Source organism: Anas acuta, chromosome 5 (genome assembly GCF_963932015.1).
Source record: "Anas acuta chromosome 5, bAnaAcu1.1, whole genome shotgun sequence".
In the NCBI taxonomy this organism is placed as follows: domain Eukaryota; kingdom Metazoa; phylum Chordata; class Aves; order Anseriformes; family Anatidae; genus Anas; species Anas acuta.
The window spans coordinates 28,790,560-28,806,787 of NC_088983.1; the positions used below are offsets into that span (position 1 = coordinate 28,790,560).

Below are 16,228 nucleotides of genomic sequence, written 5' to 3' on the forward strand. Positions count from 1 at the left end.
TGCATAAGGGAAGCTGTCAACACCGTACTTCTAATATTAACGTGACATATATGCCTATTCTTGTTGCTCTTGTTGTTATTAATAACAACAATAATATTTGAATTATGGTAGTACCTCAAGGCCTACCCAAATTCTTACTAGGTTTTGACAAAAAAAGAGCTACAGTCATCCCCTCCCTGACAAAACCTCAGAAGCCAGGCACAGAGCGGAGGGGCAGTGCGCTGCAGCAGATCAGTAGAAGAGCAGAATTGACTGTGCACATGCCGCATACAATACCCGGTCAGAGAGATCGGAAATAATTGAGTTGGGTTGCTTTGGAGAGTCAAATTCATCTGGATGCTCTTGCATTTTGTAGCAGTGTCGCTGAACGTCCAGCACTGGTGTTGACCTCAGCTGAGTACCTCAGGCTTTTCAACCGCAGCCAAGAAATAACACAACAGGTCAACAGCTTTTGGGAATCTTATATATCCTCTGCTTGACTGGCAGTGAGAGCAGAGAGGTGGTTTTAGCAATGAGAGTGTTTGAAGGGAGAAGGAGCTTGAAACAGAAGGATGAGCCTTAACCCCATATATATTGAGTTAATGAGGAGCTACGCTGATTCTGCTGAGGATCCGATCACATAATCTTTACTGCAGTAACTGGTACTGAATTGTTCAGTAGGCTTCTGAATAGCGCAGAGGACAATCATGCTCTGCCAAACCGAGGCCTGCTGCGGTGCTGCTGCTGAGCTCCCTGCCGCAGCCCGTGGTCCCTGCAGTGCCCAGCAAGCTGCCCTTGTGCCTGACTTGCCTCTTCTCCCTTCAGTAGTACTCTGCTTCCCGGGCTTATTCAAAGAAGCCCGTGTAGGTCTGGTTTGGGTTTACCATCCTGGAAAAAAAACAGGACTTGCTGACCGAGGCTTGGAGCATTTGGTGTCAGATTCAAATCAGATGTAAGTGGGGCTATATTGTATGCAAATAAATCAGTGTTGAGTGTAAGTTAGTGTGATTTGTACACCAGGAGCAGACAACAAGGAAATGCAACCAGCATAAATGCGTAATACTAAGCAGTCCCACCTGACTTTATATATATATGTATTATATCTATTTCTTTATATACAGTGTCTTAGCCAATGTGACTATACAGCACATTCATGCAGACCCCTTTCCTTTGGTCCCTTTGCAGCACTATTGACATTGTCTTCTCTGTAAATTTGGTCCACAGAAGCCCTGAAACCATGGGGCTGACATAAAAAATTAACAAAATGTGGCTTCTCATGTGTTTTACCAATTCAATTTACTAATCACAGAAGTATATTTGTGGCAATGCACCAGAACTGAATTCATGGATAAGCAGTGACACATGGTGCTTGATGGTGCTCTTCAGCATCAGGGACGCTAAGCATTGAGTAGAGAGATGTTCTATATGAGGATCTTTTTTTCAAGAGTTGGTTGATATTGTTACAAAGGCTCCATCTTCTAAAGAGTCAGTGTATACAAACATATAGAATCTTTTAATGCAAAACCTGAGAATGTTCTTTATATTTATTTCAAGTGTGGCAAATTTTGAATATTAGAAGCAGTCTATACCGGAATTTGTAGTATTTATTGTTTTAACTCTGCTTTACACAACTCCCTTTGGCATTCTGAAACCTGCTCTGTTAGTGGCAGCCTTGTTCATGGAAGAGAAGTGAATGTTTATATTCATGTACGTCAGCTTCTCCTTCCATATCGTAGCCATCCACAAAAGCACTTCATCATCTTGCAGGGTCCTATGTGATGACTTTCATGCTCACATTGTTACGAGAAGCTTATGAACACATTCTTCTTCCAGGTGCTGAAAATACAGATTTGTATCAGAATGAGAACAGTCAAAGACCTCTTCTGGCATAAATAAAGGCCATAGGTGAGGTAGCTGTTGCTGTATTTTTTCCACCTGTCTTCGATAAGTAAAAGCTGTGCATTCCCATTAACTCCTTTAGGAAAGAGCCACAGTGTGATAAAGTGTTGTATGAAGGGTAGTGTCCATCGAGTGAGGGCTGTGGAAATTAAATGACAAAGTGAAAAGCAAAGTACAGAGGACTGAGAGCTGAGATTTACTGTTTTTTCTTTCTTCTTCTAAGTCATTCATTGTCATGGTGGAAAAGTTTGTGTCTTTTTCCTTATTGATAAAACATGAGTAATTCCATACTGAGCTCAGAACTTGTGGGAAAGGTACAATATGAGACTTTGTTACTAAGTGCTGTGTGATTGCTATGCCTTACTCTTATTGATCCTATTGATTCTTTAAGCAGATAAAGAATACTTATGTAGCTATGTGTTAATTAGTTCTCTGTCCAAATCTACTTAAATTATTCGTCCCCTACTGGTAGAAAAAGTATTTTGCAACAAGTCTATTGCTCTTCTTTGTCACAAGACTGTAGGAATTGTGAGCAAGTAGGCATTAAAAAAGCTTCGAGTCCTCTACTTGCATTGCTGTGTATTGGTGGAAATGAGGGCAGGAAATCCAGTCTCCTACAGTGACAGATTAATGAATAATAGTGTAATTTTGAGCTGGTGGATTTATGGATTGTTTTTTTTCTCTTCAAAAGCTGAGTTGCACCCAACTATTGGAGGGAAAAATGCGGCTTTGTCATGCATGTCTAACTGGCACAGATCCAAAGTGCTAATGATGCAGTTTTAAATTCTGCATAAGCTGAAGATACACACAAGCAATAATGAATTATGTCAGAAGGTTTTGGAAACAGTCTAATGTGGAAATTGATCACAGTTTGCAGCTGACTTAGGAAGGGATACGTCCATCTGTCCTCCTTGGCGGAGCACTAAAGGGAGCGATTAGTGAATTGCCAACATGGCAAGGAACAGCCTCCCTGGTGGCGTTGATTTTATGCAGCACTGAGAGGCTCCATGTTTCATGCCCAGAGACTCCGTGTTGAGGATCAGAGGTTATGGGGATGGGAGGGCAGAAGCAGTATGATGTCTTCATTACCGTAAGGAAAAAAGCCAAATGTGCTGAACACCAGTGCTGCTCCCCCAACTGCTGTTGGCATCAGTTCCTGAGACACGGGGTATCCAACTGTCTTGGCTGATATTGGCTGTTCTGGCAACCAGAGCCATGAAGAAAGGGAGAAAAAAAAAATTAAATGAATTATAGGAGTGAGAAAGCAAGACAACTTGAGGGTCTGGTTCTGCAGCTAACATCACCTCACTGTGAACAGCAATGACTTCAACAGGATTATTGATGCATTACAAGAGATCTTTGGAGTACATTGCTATTGGTTGCTATTAAACGTGTGTATATCTACTTACATATATACTTGTATTGTATATAGCCAAATTAAAATGAGCAAGTGTATGGGATTGCCCAAATATATAGAACAAGACATCTCTGTGCAGTTATCATGAAATTATAATTGTAAACAACAATGTTCCCCAAGTGTCTAAAGATACTTCTGTGCTTGTTAGAGTAAAGATAGGATCTTTCTTCAGTTTTCTCTGCTGGTCCTTCCCACAGGACAAAGCAGTGGCTCTGGCTTTGCAGCTGTCTGAAGTGCTTTTCTCTCTGTCCCTCCCTGAACTCATTATTTAGCCCTTCTCAAGGTGTTTGAGGACGTAGAGGTGATCACTGAAACTTGCAGGAACCAGTCATTTTCAGAGCCTGACCTAGCGCTGTGATATCCTTTCCTCCAAGAAGCAGAGTAATCCCAAATCTGCCCAGATTTCAATGAAATTTCTTCCCAGAACAACCACCCCAAAAAGACCCAGTTCTCACTCCCTAAAAATAAGATGTTAACACTTCTGAAGTTCTCTTCAGCAGAGCCATAAGCTTGGAACATTTTCGGCCTGGAAATTATGTACATCATTTCTATGGGAAGCCAAATATATTAGTAAGCACATTGAAACTACCTAGAGAGACAACAGGTTATAGGAAAACTGAGGATGCCGGGCTTCAGAATATTTTGAATTTAGTGTGTAATGAATGTGATGGTCTTTTATGCAGTTTAAGCTAAGGCATACATTTGTATGTGATCATTTAGTACAGAGTGGTGAAAATAACCAGTTAAATAATTTTCTTTTACAAGGTAGTGGTTTATATTCTTCTCATAACCACGTCACCAGGGCATATTATATGTTGCTGATATAAATAATTAAAATGTAAAATATAATTTAAAATGAGAGAAAAAAAAAATGAAGCAGTTGCTTCATATCTTAGTGCTAAAAGTATCTTTCTGAATATTCTGTACCATTTGAGTTTAAAAGAAAAGTACTTGTTCTTTTTCCTGTAATTTAAAACCAAAAAAGATGAGATTGTTTCTCACCTTCCCTCCCTCCCTCCCTCTCTCTCTCCTTCTTTTCTCTTTCCTTAGCTTAACTTCTGATGTAAGGGAAAATGGAGTGGAGAATAAACAGCTCTCGCTTTTTAGCCTCCCTCCCCCTAAAAGCCAGCCTTATCTGGTTGCACTTTCTTTCGCTTCATGTTGAAAAGTGAGCGTGTGTTCTTTCAGCACCTGACACGTACCAGTGAAAGTGCTGTTTTCTCTGGAAGTGTTTTCTTTCTGACTTGCCTATGGTGGGATCCAGCCACAGGATGTGGTCTCCCTTGGGGACAGAGGGCATCTCCTGCATGTCCTCAGGATTTGTGGTGGGCAGAGCTCGGCCCCAGCCCATCCTGACTCAGTGCTGAGCTGTGGCCAAGAAAGGGTTCAAGCCTGCTGTCTCCTCGGCTCTATCTCTAATCACCGAAGGATGTTTTCTGTCTCCTCTGCCAGTGGGGTGATATTGCGTCTTTAGAGCTCTGAAGTGCCCTGCTTCGTAACAAGAGCTGAAGTGTCCAGACAAACTGGAGATGGTTTTGTTGGCCACCACTGGGTTTGAATTAGATAACTGGTGAAGGGCTTTTGGATGAGATGTGCATGTCAAAGCACAATAAAGAAAACAACTGGTCTTAAAAGCTAATCACCGTGCACCGTTGTGATTGGGACTGAAAAATGTTAGCTAATATTTTAAATGTGAGTGAAGGGTCAACAGATGAACCGTATTGTAAACATACATGTCAGCAGGAGGGCAGGGTTGAAGATAAAATTAGAACCATGTGCTTCTCCATTTCTCATAAGGCACCAAGGTCATGACCCCGACGGCTTAAAAGTCCCTCAACAGGGAAAAATATAATAATGTCATATGTCACGCAGGGAGATGCTGTGCTTATTAATTTTGTAAGGTACATACAATTGCTAAGAATAATGTTTTGTACTGTGAAGGAGAGAGTCTCTTTTAAGAACATCTGGTTTTTATCAAATAAAACTACTCTTGAATCAGGTCTTAACACAATACATGGAAATACAGTTAGAACTTACAATGAACTGTAACTAATCCCACAAACTGAAGAATCAGCACAAATCACTGAATACGATATTTAGAGCAAATGAATACAGTCATCTGATAAACTTTGGAACTGCCTTGTTACTGCTATTTATTCAGTCATTGGAGAGCTGTACCCAAGTTAGCATCTACCCTGTTTCCACTCTAATGCATGTGGAAGCTATGTTTTGTTTTGTTTGTTTGTTTCCTTTTTATTTTTCCATTAATAAATTGTAAGCGTTTATTTCTGTGGTGCAATTATGTAGCCATGGTTGGGTTTTAAGTCAGAAAAGGGAACATGGCCAAAGGCCCTGGTGCTGCACTGACCTCTGTGCCCAACCAAATCCCCTTCAACCACAGCCTGGGATGGCGAGGCAGTGTTTTGAAGTAGAAGGCAGCTTTGTGTATATGGCGGCTCCATGGATGGCTTAGTGAAGGCAAAGGCAGCATGCTGTTACTGAGAGGTAAACCTTCATGTCAGACGCACAGAGCTTTAGCAGGTGCTCACGCCCAAGAAATATAGACAAGTGCTGCAGAAATTTTTCAGAAATGACATTTTTGTTGAATGTCAGACATTCATGGGTCTTGTCTCTTAAAAGAAAAAAAAAAAAAAAAAAAGAAAAGGTGTTTTTTAGCATTTACTGTGCATCTGCTCTTATACAACAGTGTCCTCTAGAGGAGTAAATATGGGACGGAGTGAAAAAGGTCCCGAGTTCTAATATCTCTGTGTTGGGTGATTTTTCACGTGTTGGTCAGAAAATCTCTCCATTGCTTTCTTCTAACACTAAAATAAAACGTACGTGTTTCAAAGCATAGCTCTGATTCTAAATTAGCTGCAGCTTCTCTGGTTCTTTGAAGACACCAAAGGTGCCTTCCCATTCCTCAGGGTACTGCCATTCCAACCTCATTGTCTTTTCTTCCCAATCCAGACTTCTCTTCCCTTTTTCTACTCCCTATCACTGTTCCACTTGTTGTATTTCTTGCCTGCCAGGTATCTGTCTGTGTTATCTCCCTTTGTGTGCATTTCAAAGCTGAGGTCTTGAAACATTTGAGATGAAAATTGCCCTCAGAGGAGCCAAAGTGAGGAAGGAACTGGATGTACTTGCTTAATTCACATGAATCCACGCTAAACCTGTTTTCAGCTGTTTTCTCAAATGCAATTATTGAATACCACCCAAGCCTAAAAGACTTGTCAATTTTTTTTCCAGTCTCTGCATTCAAGGCTGTGCAAGTCTTTTGTAATAGTTTGTACTGGTATTCAGGAACACAGGGCTGGAAAGAACCACCTTCTTCTGCCTTTGAAGCTAATCTCCAACAGTTTCAGCCATGAGAGAGATGCTGGGCTCATGAGAGGACGGACCGTCCATTCCTGTGACCATAGCACACAAAATACTTCTTACCATGCTCATGAAATGTAGGTTTATAGTGGAAGGTCAAAAGCTATGCTATAATGTGCTGTAGTAACAGAACAGGAAAGCATTGTCAGATCATAAGTGTGTGCTAAATAAGACTCCTAGGTGACAAAAAAAAAAAAAAAAGCTGACTAATAACTTTTTCTTCTGAGTAGAGTACCCAGTAGGGTACCTGCCAGTATGACCTGAAAGAAAAATCTGTGCTCAGTTTAGTGAGTGCCAGTGGGATGTGCCAACTGGACACTGAAGAGAATGTAATGGGATAGGACCATCAGTGACTGCATCTGCATCTCTTTCTGCCAACCTCTAGCCGTTCAGCAGATGGAGGAAAACAGCAGGGGGGAAAAAAAAAAAAAGAAAAAAAAAAAACAGAAAGGTGAATAATTCTTCCTGGCGATCACAAGGTATGAAAATTTGAAGCTTGAAATTAATCAGGCATAAACGCACTATAAATACATTCCCCTTGCAAACTTCCTTGTGTGTACCAATATACTGGATACCTATAGACATGCATCAGAAACATATTCTAGGAATTTTTCTCTATAAATTATACAGTCCCTTCCATAATCCCCTCAAAATCCATCTTAAGCCATTTAGACATCCTGTCACCACAGGTCTCATGTGGAAGTAGCTTACAGGACTTCTATCTCCAGAGAACCAGAAACCTTTTTCTCGCTTTAGCTACTTTTATTCATGACAAGGATCTTACATTCTCTGTATAAAGGGCCACAATATCCTTTCTCAGTCTTTGCTTTACAAGGTTGAACAAACCAATTTCTCCTCATTTCCAATCATGGGATGCTTCCTCTCACTTTTAATAATCCCGATGATCCTTATTTATAACAGTGATAGCCCTTAAGATATTTAGAAAAAGGAGATCTGAAAAACTTGAGACTGTGAACATTCAGTAAGTTGTGTGTGCGCATGTTAAAACACAAATGGTGTACTGACACATGTACCTATGCATGGATTTTAAAAGAAGAGAAAAATACATCAAGGTTTGGGGCTTTGCAGAGCTCTTAGCCAAGTACTTGGGCTGGACAGACCTCTTGGAGTCCACATATTAAAAATATAAATAGCAAGATGGAAGATGCAGCACAAAGGCAATCAAAGCGGATCTAAGTACAATAAACAACAACCACCTCCTTTTCTGTTCTAAGAATTGTGTAACCTGACCTAGTTACGTTTTTAGAAAGTTGGTATGTGCCCCTACATGCATAGCTTCCAGCATAAAGAAACCTTAGAACCAGGCATGTTGTTATCATGTCACTTTTCATATTCAAGTCATCTTAAAGGATTTTATAAATCATAAGGATCTTATTAATATTTTAAACATTGTCAAAAACTGAACTCTATTACCCCACTCTTATTTTTAATTTTGCTTATTTAAGCCTTCTATAAATGCATAGGGCTTAAATGCTCATATAGCTGTCAGTGCTTTCCCCTGATTTCATGACCTGTAAATTCTTGGTAGAAAACTATGCTCCAAACCAGTATGTTGTGGAGGACGTAAAATGGTATTTGGGGTGACTTCTCCTGGGTGCACTTGTTAAGGCAGTCATCACTTGCTTAAACTACCAGTCCTGTATTTTAGCACATGACCTTATTTTGTTCCATATGTACTTACCAGCTACCCGGATTCTGGTCCTGTTTCTGCAGTCACATCTGCACAAACATAGATGTACACATAAACAGACCATCATTAACTCTAGCAGTGCTTTGAGCAACCGACAGTTCTATAATCTTCATCAAATTTAATAGCCAAAAGAAGAGGCTAACCACGAACCGGTGGTGGTGAAATGCAAACCTTGACCACCCCACAGAAATAAGAGGGCTCTGTATTCTTGTACCCTACCCCAATCATACTTAGATCTGTTTGAAAGCCAAACCAAATTGTAAATGAATCCAAAACCAAACCACAAATTGGTTTCTGGCACCTAAGATGCTTTTATTTAGGTGCCACCCAGTTATGGAGGCTCCACAAAACCAAGCTGGTATTACTATCATCATTTATTCTATTTCTAAGACTGCTTCTGGCACCATCTAGGGCAATTTGAAGCATAATTAACTGAGTGAAAGGCAATGAAATTGTGTTTGAAAATGGTCTATTATTGTGATCCCATAACTTCTCTTTCCTGAATAGTGTGTCAACTTTCTCCTTTTTTTTCCATCTTCTGATTCTCTTCCATTTTTTTCTTCAGACACCAATCTACAAAGATTTCTGATGTTCAGCCCCATCCATTCAATAGTAAAGTTTGGGGAGAATTAGAAATTGACACTGGTCTAAATGGTGAGGATGTGCACTGAAACTCGGGACAGTTGTGAGAAGTCTCCTGGGAGGAAGAAGCCAACACAACAGCAGTGGGCGTGTTTCATGCAAGACCTTAAGGGCAAATTTTTTGCCAGCTGGGTCTCATGGCAGTGTTTTTATAGCCCTAGTCCACACCACAGCCTCTCTTTGTGTGGCTGCATGCTCTGTGCATTGCTGCCCACTGAGCACATCATCTGTCTGCTCTTGCTTGGCAGATGGGGGAGAGATCCCTCTGCTGCGACAGAGATACCTGAGGCACAAGCTATTTGCTGACTGTCACATGTATGACATTATATGTGAAAAGCCTGGGGAAACTTTCAAATGGCAAATCACAGGAGTGGCAAAGGATGCAATCTAGGAGCAGCGATGTTTTAACTTAGGCAGTGATTCCCTGTTCTTGCCTCTTGTTGAGCTCCAGGTCTGCAGGACCCACTGCCTTAGAGCCAAGTTATTGCCAGCAGCTTTTCCCTGTTCCTACCAGGTTTTGAACAGCAAGCTTAGCTCCTAAACTGGAAAAGGCCATGCCCACAGCATCTAATGGTTGTTTACTCTTGGCCTGGTGACTGTGATACAGCCTAGCACAGCAGTGTAGGTGAAACAGAGACGGAGCAACAATAAGCGAGCTTCTGGTTTCATCAGAGTCAAAACCTCATTCACTGCAGTGGGGAAGGGTTTTGACCCAGGAGAAGGGATTCATTTTAACACTTGGAATGTTTTGCTGTAGGTGATGACATCTGATCTATAAGTCTGGACTCTGTAGTGGGGGGAAGGTACATCTAGGGCATAATGCATACCATCCTAAAACAGACATCTAAAATAAATTTCATTAACTAGAAACTAGTTGCCCATTTCTGTCCACTAACTATAAGACACATCAGTATGACTAACTCCAAAACGCACTTCTACATTGATATCTAGAGAAAGGTAATTTGCTGTAGAGATCTGTAAACACATGAAAAAAGTCTCACCATGGTAGTCAGGTAGCAAGCCACCCTATCAGTGTTGTTCCATTACAGACAACAGCACAGTATATATGGTGATATTTGGCAGCGTTTCTCTCTGTGATATTCAAGGGTGACTCAGGGATTAGGATTGTTTGCGGTTCCTAACCCCTTCATGTGCATGCTCTCCTGTGTCTGAGCGGGAGGAGATGGGAAGGAGAAAGGCATGCTGAATTGTTCTTTATCCTTGTTCTTTTGTTTCAAGTTGTTTGTTTTCATTTAACACTTATCTTAATTCTGTGCTTCCCCCATTCAAATGCTTGTAATTGAACATTACAGCTTCCACTAGTGAGTGCCATTCCCTCTCTCCATTCAAAATAAATAAATGAAAAATGTTAATATACTACATGTAATGTGGAGGAAGGCTGTAAATTTGTACTGGAATCTCTTTGGACATTCATTTTCAACAGTTTTTAGTCAATAGGTCTTAGGTGCCAGGGTTTTATAGTGATCAGCATTTGTACAATAGCACATAACTTGTGGAAATAGTGTTTTTTACATTTCTATTTTTGTTTTCCTCAATTTTTTAGAAACTTTGTTTGTTTTTTTTTTTCTGTGACAGAAAAAGCGAAAACTGGTTTGCCATCCCCACGGCTCTAGAAGAGATCAGGATATTTCAGTGAGGCAATGTTTGTGGATTCAGAGAGGCACTTTGTTGTTATCAAACTAACTGCAGTTTGCATCTTAAATTTCATCTGGCTCATGAGAAGTGCTTGTCACAGCACTATCTGGTTCCTGATGGGTCTTCACGTGAGGCAACTCCAGGGGAAGGAAAAAAAAAAAAAAAAACGACAAAAGAAAGCTTTTAGTTCTGAGGCATAAGAAAGGAAGATGTCCCTTGTTCTGCCCATTCTTCACAGCATCATTAGGGGGGATATTGCCAGAATCTGCATCCTTAGCTTCAGTTTCTGCTCTTTGTTGACTTTGCAGTTCTTTAATTGTATATCTTCATTTTAGGTAGGAAACAAATTAAATTGAGGCTTGCAGAGTCTTCTTGTTGCAAAAATTTGAGTTTAGTCTTTTGCACTGCCTTGTTGTCCTAAGTCTTGTGCAAAGGAGTTGTGCTGCTAAAATTTGTTCTGTATTTAAAGGAAGAAAATGTACAAAAGTAGTCTGACATAAAAGAATTTTGTAATGTAGAAAAAGTCATTTAATTTTTATTGTGTGTGTGTCTAAGACTAACTGTAGTCTGCAACTGATTTTTTGCTGGCTGTTGCATGTCCTGTTTTGTGCAGTTTCAAAAGCTCCAGGCTGCCGTGTGTCTTGTGCACTGCACCCAGGCTTCGTTGCTGGTAAGCACAGAGGTTGTTGTCTGGGTTTCACTTTCAAACCTCAATGAAACTGAAAAAGTAACCAGGGCTAGATATAAGAGCAAGTTTTGAAGACCAGCAAGTCCTTGCAGCAGATAGAGCTCGGCATGGCATACCTGATGGTTCGCATCTCTTGATAACTACTCAGTACTACTACTACAAAACAAACACTGTGATTAATCATAAGAGAAGTCCGCAGGTCAAAAACCTTGAATGAGCAACTGTAGGAGGCTTCTGAGAACTGCTTCAGTCTGTTGATGTATCTCGCCATAAAATCTTTCCATATTCATATTTGTTTTTTGGCTGAAGAAGTTAAACAGTGGTCTGGCTGCTAGTACAAAGTGTTCTGTCTCCGTTCCCCTCCTGACTTCCTGTATTTCCATGGCTCCAAAGTGAGGGAGGAGTACGGAGACTGAGCAGAATCAAATGCAGGTGGGGATAATGTGCTAACCAGCCAAGACAAACAGCGCTCATTCTGTCTTCTATCTTTTTTTTTTTCTTTCCCTCCCCACACTGTCCTACATTTGAAGCTATCAGTCTGTGTTTGTAGCTGCTGGGGTGTTGTGGTGGTACGGCTCACTGCAGGCTCGCATCTCCCAGCTGCTGGGAAACACTGCTGTTGCTTTTACATTTTCTCCCCCAGAAAACTTTTTTTTTTTTTTCCTCCTGAAGGTTTGCTTTAAAAAGACAAGGAGAATTTTTTTTTTCTTTAAAAAGGAAAAATTAATGCGGTGAATAATAGATCTGTGCAAAAAAAGCTTGGTAACAAAGCCAGGAGAAACTTGGCTTGTGTTCAGCTTTGTTACAAACTCAAAGCCCAGTCCAGGTGTGTGGAAAATTTTGCGACTGTTCTCCAGGCTGCTGAGCAAAGCGGGCCCTCTTTCACTCCAACTGGAGCTGATTTCTGGTGTCGCATGGCAACATGATGAAAATCCAGCTCCCTTGTGATTTGTGGGTCAAAACCTCAAACTGCAACTGAAAGACACCTAACCTTCAGCCCACAAACCCAACCAAAGCAAAAGATTTACACAACGACTGTGTCCCACAGTGGAGAAGTTGACAGATCGCTAATCATTTTCCCTTTAAGCCCCAATCTTTAATTATAAAAATCTGATTATTCAACTTTTTGTCAGAAAAATATACTGAAATGTCGCACCTGAGATAGTTATCTCTCTTACCTCATCTAAACACATCAGGTGAAAAAGTTACACTGTAGAAGGAGAAGCTAAAACTAACCTCATCTTTTGTGAGCTAGTTTTGTTCCTCTGGGCAGCACTTTGCCACGTGATTTTTCTCTTGGGTCCAGCTCTGCCCTTTCAGGGTCTGTTTCTGGTCACTGACCACACACTGCAGAAAGTGGTTTCCCAGGGTCACAGCAGCAGAGGATGCAGAAACACAGCTCCTGGAGTGGTGTGTGTGTAGGTAACAAATGGAGCTGTACAGTTGCTGTCTGTAGTCATGAGCTAGTCTCTTTATTATTCTTTAAGTATTCTTTAAGGCAGCACAAGGTAACTGCTATTGCACAGGTTTATCAGGCTTTATCACAAATGCTGGTTGTTCTTTATTTCTTTATTGCCTCCTTAAATATAAATTGCAAGCCATCAATTCTGAAAATATAGTGTATAATGGCAGCTCTCTTGTTTCAGTGACACAGGATGGAAGCCGAGTCACTCGGGCACAGTGTGTGACTGGCAATTTCCATCTGACATCCTGCCCACCCATCCTCTCCCTGCTCAGGAGCTCTGCAGATCATAGCTCCTTGTTCCCCCATCAAACAAGATTACAGGAGGCTGAGGATCACTTTAGAGAAGCAGAAGGCATTAGCAAATTGTGTTTTTTAATTCTTGTCCTTGATAGCTCAGAAAAGGCCCACAAGCTTCCTTCTCATGTGCTATGGTAAAAAAAAAAAAAAAAAAAAAAAAAAAAAAAAAAAAAAGGCCTTCTGCCACAGTTATGTACTCATTGAGAGGTGACAGAGGATATAACTTCTGCGTGTGCAGAGGAAGGCTTTTGCCAGCACTGAAGCAACACCCAGCTCCAGTGCCAGCACCAAGCCACTCCCCAAAGCCAGCACCCGCAGTTTGCTCCTTTCTTGATGGGACTCAGATCGCAGCTGCCTCTGAGGCTGCAGGCAGTTATAGAATATCATAGTTCCTCCCCTTTTTCTCCTGGAGTCTTATAGATCAAAATCTGTATCTAATGTCTCAGTCCATGAAATACTGCTCAGTGCGCAACCAGACATTTTCTGTATCACTAGAGGTGTCCAGGGGCTTTAAAAGTGCACCACAAGTCAAACTCTGGGCAGATGCGCAGCCTGAAATGGCAGCAGTTGTACTATGTGTGTGGCAGTGTCCTCACACAAAGAGAAATGTCTTGCTCCCTTCTAGCCAAGTGCCAAAAAAAGCCCTTTCTCATCCTGCTGCTTCAAAAATGTCTAGTGATAGCCTGGTGTGCTGTAAGCATTGCAATGCTAACCAGCAAAGAGTAGAGGAAAAAAAATGCTGTTAATGGAGAGCCAAAGATTCTTCTGTAAACTCTTGCTGTTCCTTTGCCACGCACAGTGTAACATGAGAATGGGCAATCAGTATGTGGGGAGACATAAACTTCTTAAGGAGAGCTGCTACCAGTAAACATCACTGTGTCCATTTTTTGCAAGCTTCTTCCAATATTCCAATAATTTCGAAGAATGGTTACCAAGTTTTTGTTTTGTTTTTGTTCTTAATTGCCTTTTTTTTTTTTTTTTTTTTTTTTTTGCTTATGCTATCCTGGCTTAATACAGTTGTTTCTAAATCTCATTTAACTTTGTTTTGTTTGCTCAATTTGGGAGAGTTTAACTTGTCAGACCTTATTATAATGAGGATCCTCTTTCCTGCTTCACAGTTTAGTGCAGTGGAATTGTAAAAGCTCTAGAGGAAAAGTCAATTAAATAAGCAATGAAAACACTCCTAAGGATATAAGAGTTTGGATTTTGTTTGCTTTCTGTTTTTAACAAAACCTAATGTCAATACGAATGCTAAGTGACTGGATATTGTTTGGTTTTAAACAATCAGTGGTAATACTGCAGTGTGGGTCTCGCTGGTTGCCTTGGTGCTTTAGCTCAGTCCAGGAGCACACTTCTGAAGCAATCATCTGACAATCCCCATTTATTATGGTCTTGTTTTTGTTGCAGTGCCGTCTTGGAACATGAGAGACATATGAATGAAACCAAGCTGTAAAATATGCTGCAGCAGCACACTTAGCACACTCCCACCCCTAACAGGCATTCCCTCCATGAGACCAGACTAGAGCAGGTCTGAAGTAAACCCACCCCCGAACATGTATCATGATGATTACAGCTCCATTCTGCTCAGCTTATCTACCTCCATTGCATTGGATTACTTGCTGATGTAGTTACAACCACTGTTTCCCAAACTTAACCTCAAAAAAGGTCTCATCTTTAATTCATCAAATGAGAAGGCAAAGTTTAAAGGATAAGAGGGAGCGGGTGCGCATCTGTGACATGTTTCATGATTATGCCTGATTTAGTTGTTATTCGTATCTAACAAAGACAGCTCTCAGTATAGAACCACTTGGACTCACCTGGCTTATATTCAGTTTCTAACCTTAACATATTTTCCTACTTTGTTTTAGGGAAAGCTACGTAGTCTTATAGCCTGGACTCGTTCTATGTGAGTTTATCTGCCTGTCACCTAAAGCCCCTAGAAACAGGGACCTCTGGAGTATTTCCCAGAGGCAACATCAGGAATCTAAACCAATCCTGCTTCTGACATAAAGCACTTCTGGGTAGAACGAGTCCAGGCCAGGCCAGCTCCCTATTTATGATGAGACATGAGAGTGAATGTACTGGTCAGAAGGCAAATCGATCTAGCTGGCTGTCAAGCCTACTTGAAACTTTTGAACTACACTTGAGACTCTTAGAAAATACAAAAATTTTAATAAGGTTCTGGAAAAACAGTTGCTAATTGGCCTCTACAAGAATGCCTTTGGGGAGGGAGGGGGGAATATTTTTGTCAACCTGCGTAGAATAAATATATTGTAGAATATAATGGACATCCTTGCAGTTTCAGTATTTGTGGCTTCTCATCAGGCTACACCTCAGCTAGTTCCACACAGAAAAGAATGCTGTCACTGTAAGACAGTTCCTTTAACCTCTAACAGGCCGAAACTCTGCACACATGCTGCTGCATCTGCTGAGTATTTTTTAAAGTGCACAATATGGAAGGGGTTGAAGTGGATTTGGCCCTTCTTCAGTGTACCAGGCTTAATAGCAAAATATCAGAGCACAAAGGGTGTCTCAGCCTCTAGCCAGCTGAATTTACATGATACACAGGGTCTCCTGGAGGAAGGTGCTTTCCCTAATCCTAGGATTCAGTGTATTTCAATGCAGCTTTCTGCATAAAGTCACCTGGGTGTTCTGGGTGAATTTCCTTTTGCACAGCATTTTGCTGCTGCACACCTCATGGTCTGAGACCATTGTGTCCTTGGGGATGACAGCGTCGAGCACTCCGATCTCCACAGTGCTGGTGAACTTCTCCTGGTATCTCTGTGGAAGATGTACACAGGATAGCTGCAGAGTGGTGAGCTGTGTTAAAGCTCTTGGAAGCTCAGCAAGTGATTTACTGGTTACAGCTGTTTGTCTGCAGAGGGGGTTTGTACAAGTGGAAATGTACTGACCTGCGATCTGAGGCCTATTCCTAGATCTGCAAGCTCTTCCTATGCAACCTTGGGCAAAGCACTTCTCTGCTTTTCCTCCCTCCTTTATCTGTCTTGTCTATGTAGTCTCTCAGGAAGCTCTTAAGAACAGAGACAGTATCTTACTCCATGTTTGTACAGTGCCTAACAGAACAGGGCCCCCGGC

The 16,228-nt window shown here is 41.2% G+C and overlaps 1 protein-coding gene and 1 long non-coding RNA gene across 10 annotated transcripts in view; one reads left to right on the top strand and one right to left on the bottom strand.

Annotated features, from left to right (window-relative positions):
* KCNQ1 (potassium voltage-gated channel subfamily Q member 1) overlaps positions 1-16,228 on the top strand; it is a 389,773-nt gene that overhangs the window by 336,376 nt on the left and 37,169 nt on the right. The window lies entirely within an intron of this gene.
* Positions 1-16,228, bottom strand: part of LOC137857236 (uncharacterized) — a 79,196-nt gene that overhangs the window by 4,252 nt on the left and 58,716 nt on the right. For 3 of the 4 annotated variants that reach the window (XR_011097025.1, XR_011097026.1, XR_011097023.1), the window contains exons 3-4: positions 8,376-8,413; positions 2,968-3,078 (exon numbers count right to left, since the gene is read on the bottom strand). This is a non-coding gene — a long non-coding RNA (uncharacterized lncRNA). The remainder of the gene's footprint in view (positions 1-2,967; positions 3,079-8,375; positions 8,414-16,228) is intronic. The other variant, XR_011097024.1, reaches the window with a different exon arrangement.